The sequence below is a fragment of the Oryx dammah genome, unplaced genomic scaffold (genome assembly GCF_014754425.2).
Source record: "Oryx dammah isolate SB20612 unplaced genomic scaffold, SCBI_Odam_1.1 HiC_scaffold_8, whole genome shotgun sequence".
In the NCBI taxonomy this organism is placed as follows: Eukaryota; Metazoa; Chordata; class Mammalia; order Artiodactyla; family Bovidae; genus Oryx; species Oryx dammah.
The window spans coordinates 3,324,247-3,328,291 of NW_024070192.1; the positions used below are offsets into that span (position 1 = coordinate 3,324,247).

The 4,045-nt window shown below is 40.9% G+C and overlaps 1 non-coding gene across 1 annotated transcript; it reads left to right on the forward strand.

The window, feature by feature from the left end:
- Positions 1 to 1,507: 1,507 nt before the first annotated feature.
- Positions 1,508 to 1,581, forward strand: TRNAE-UUC. The gene has a single exon. It is a non-coding gene; the product is annotated as a tRNA-Glu (tRNA).
- The last annotated feature ends 2,464 nt before the right edge of the window (positions 1,582 to 4,045 follow it).

Genomic DNA, 4,045 nt, shown 5'->3' on the forward strand with positions numbered 1-4,045 from the left:
GGGATCATTCACCTGCACTCCATTGTGAGTCCTTAGGGAAATCTCAGAAATGCACAAAAGCACTGTGTGTGTGTGTGTGCTCAGGTGTGTCTAACTCTAGGCGGCCCCATGGACGGCAGCCCACCAGGCTCCTCTGCCCACAGGATTCTCCAGGCAAGAATACTGGAGTGGGTTGCCATTTCCTCCTCCAGGGGATCTTCCTGACCCAGGAACTGAACCCTCCTGTCTTGCATCTCCTTCAGCACCAGGCAGATTCTTTACCACCTGTGAAGCCTGCACAAAGCATTACTAACTTAGAATTACCTATGGCGTTGTATATTTTCTTTTAAAGCATCATGTAAATATTTTTAATTTCAATTTTCCCTTAATTTTTAAGTACAAAAAGTTCACACTTGTACAATTACATAAATGACATACAGTGTTCTTTTAAGATAATATTGCTGTCCACTAGAATCCAGGGAAGAGAAAGAATCTGCAGGTCTGAGCAGACAAAGAAATAGAAGCTATCCCCCCCATTTCAAACATTTGGGGAGAAAATGTTAAATTTTATTAGAAATTATAGAATTTTCCCCAAATAAATCACATTCATATAAATTTTGGAGAGTAGAGATTGAAGGGCTTACATTTATTATGAAACCATAGAACAAAAACATATCTGGAGGGTGCACTTTATGAGATTAAGGGGAATTGCTAAACAATTGCAAACTAATACCAAGACCCAGAGGGGACACTCAAGGAAGTTTTCTTGATTGCAGCCCACTTAATTAGAATGGCTGCTCTTAAAATAAGTGCAATTTTGCCAATGGGAAGTGTGTTTTCTGGTGACCGATAGAAACCCTGATGAGTCCCAGCCAGGACACCATGACAAACACACAAGATAACCGGGCTCTCCTTTACAGCAAGCACATGTTTTCAATTGGATGTCTCCGGGACCATGAGCTTTCTTGCCGCTAGTCCCCGGTGAAAGGCATTGTGGGAAATGTAGTCTTCGACCATCCGTCTCCCCTTTCTTTCTCTGAAGACCTGAGTGGACCGGGGTAGCACGGTGGCCATTTTGGGCGTGATGATGACATCGGGGGAAGCAGAGAGTTAGGGAGGGATGCATACGAAATGTCCCTTTCCCATCCCAAGGCACACACGGACCTTTAAATGCTTCACTTATCTCATATTGTAAACTCCAACTGGAGGAGAAATATTCACCAGACAGGTCGTAAATCATGCCCACAGACAGGTGCAATAAATACCAATGTCAAAAAGTTACAAAGTAAAGTTATATTGTTTTGACAAGGCTTCCAGATGCACTGACAACTGGGCAGTAAATGGCCTCTTTTCTGAGAGTCCATATTGCTGGTCCACGGGTTGGGAGAAAGAGCCCAAGCAATCCCAAGAAGAACAGTATCCCAGAATTTTAGCGCTTGTCATCCTTACAGTATGCAAGGGGATGAGGAATAAAGATTCATCATATGTTGAAACGTTATCTGCGGAAAAAAACACTTAACTGGGGAATTCCCTGGTGGTCCAGTGGTTAGGACGTGGTGTTTTTCACTCCCGAGGACCCAGGTTCAATCCCTAGTTGGGGAACTAAAACCCCAGAAGTTGTGCAGTGCAGCCAGGGAAAAAAAAAAAAAAACAAGCATCGAAAACAAAGGCAAATACCACAGGGAAGATATTGGATAAGTTTATAATGCTCTCTGTGGAAGAATTACTTGTAAATCAAATTATTATAAGTTATTTATATGAATACACACATATATGCATATTTAAATATATTAAGTATTTACGGTTTAATGAAATAACCAGTGACCCTTTCATAAATGAATTATTTAGTTCTTTTTTATCATTTGTGTAAATCTAGATTTTGACATTCTTAATTGAAAACGATTTAATTTGAATTGTATTCTTTCTTCTAAAAAGCAGTTTGATTAATCAAATTTGACTTCAAGTTATTGCATTCTAGTGTTCTTAACAGATGTATTGGCTGTAATAGAGATTTTATTAAAATGACAGACATTACATAGTTTTACATGTTAACATCTGCCTGTAATTCAACATACCTAGGTTTGATCCCTGGGTCAGGACGATCCCTGGAGAAGGGGATGGATAACCACTCCAGTATTCTTGCCTGAGAAATCCTACGGACAGAGGAGCCCAGTGGGCTACAGTCCATGGGGTCACAAAGAGTCAGACAGGACTGAGAGACTGAACCTCTACCAGCCCCACCACACATGAGCACAGAAGGATCTCACTCTCTCTTCTTTTAAATTTGCTTCTTTCTCCGGCATATTTGCAACGGAAAAGAAAAATGTTAATCATTTAGCAACCAACTGAAATTTTTACTTAGGGTCACTATAGACATATCCAGCTACTGGAAATGGATTAAAGGTCATAAGTAATTAACCAACAAGTTCACCTTTCTTAAATACTTTCATTCGAGATAAATAAAGAATTGGGGTAAAGTTACCAGAACTTCCAGTGACAATAATAATCGTTTAAAGTACACACCCCTGTACATGGCAATGCTGAGTCTGCTCCTAAATGCCTCAGTTGTAGAGTTGGTTCTGTTTTAATGAGTGCTCAGGCATGCCTGACTCTTTATGACCCCATGGACTGTAGTCCGCCAGGCTCCTCTGTCCATGGGATGTCCCAGGCAAGAATATTGCAGTGGGTTACCATTTCCTTCTTCAGGGGATCTTCCCGGCACAGTGGTCTAGCGTGCCTCTCTTGCATCTCCTGAACTGGCAGGAGGATTTTTTTAACCCTAGCGCCACCTGGGAAGCCCCCAGTGATTTTTACTTGTTAGGTCAATTTGTGTAAATCAAGCCTACTGTTCACGTACTGGAAATCAGGTGGAGATGAGTCCAGTGATTGGCCAAATGCATGATAACTGAGTTCCAGCTTTGTATTAGACCCGAATAAAATGAAGGGCAAGTGTAACCTCATCTTAAAAACGTTTCCTTGGATGAATTTAGATTGACAGGGGATCTTACATCTATCTTTTGATTCCTCGCCAGTTTCTAATCACGCAAGACTGAGACTGGAAGTTTCAACACCATTTATAAACTTCCAACTTCCAACTGCTTAAAAAAGTCAACTCAAAGTCACGTACGTGATCCCTCAAGAAATGACTTCACAATAGTAAGTTAGCTCTTTATTCCTAGGTTAAAATGCTTCTTTCTCCTCACTCTCTTATAGGAAAGAAACACAACATGAATGTGTTTCTGAATATGCTTGATATTTCAAAGGGAGGTGTCAGTTATATAATTTTGTATTTATTCCTTGTGATTCCAGTGAATTACGTATCTCTGTTGAAACACGAATGCTTTTGCTGGGCTGTGTTGGTGAGTTGGGCTCCTGACCTGGGGGAGCAGAAGTCGGGAGGGGAGGGCCTGGTAGCAGCATCCTGTAAACCAGACCCTGAGCTGCCCTGGAAAGGAATGCGCGGCCATAAATGAAGGCACTTGGAGGGCAGAGGTCACGGTGTGTAATTAGCACAGGCCATTTAAGGAAGAATAAGAAAATAATGTTTTACAAGCTGGTAGAAAGAGAAGCAAATAATCATTTAAATGTTCCAATTGTGAGTTCCGTCTGTGTGTGTGGTTTATTTTATAAGCAGCTCTCTTTACTGGTAATGGAGAAGCAGGCAATGCTGGAAAACAATCTTGCTGGGACCTTGCGATACTACCCGGCACTCTCCTTGAGCTTGCTTGTATGATTTGTTTCCAGTGCTCTGCTTTCTTTCTTTCTTTTTTTGTCTTACTCTAAAACTCATTCTGGCAGTGGAGAAATGATAAGTGGAATAAAAATAAAATATGGACGCTTCTTTAGACAATGGGAGATCTTTTGGACCAGTTTCTAGAAGGGAAGGCATGTTGGATTCTGGTTTATAAAAATGAGGCATTCAGAAAGGAAGATGAAAAGTTTTTCTCTGGACAGCCCGGCCACCTAATGCTTAAGTGACTCGTTAATGTCACTTGAGGGTATATCTAGTTGCCCATTTCATTAAAAACAAATGAAATGAATTTTAATATCACAACTGACTTATGGT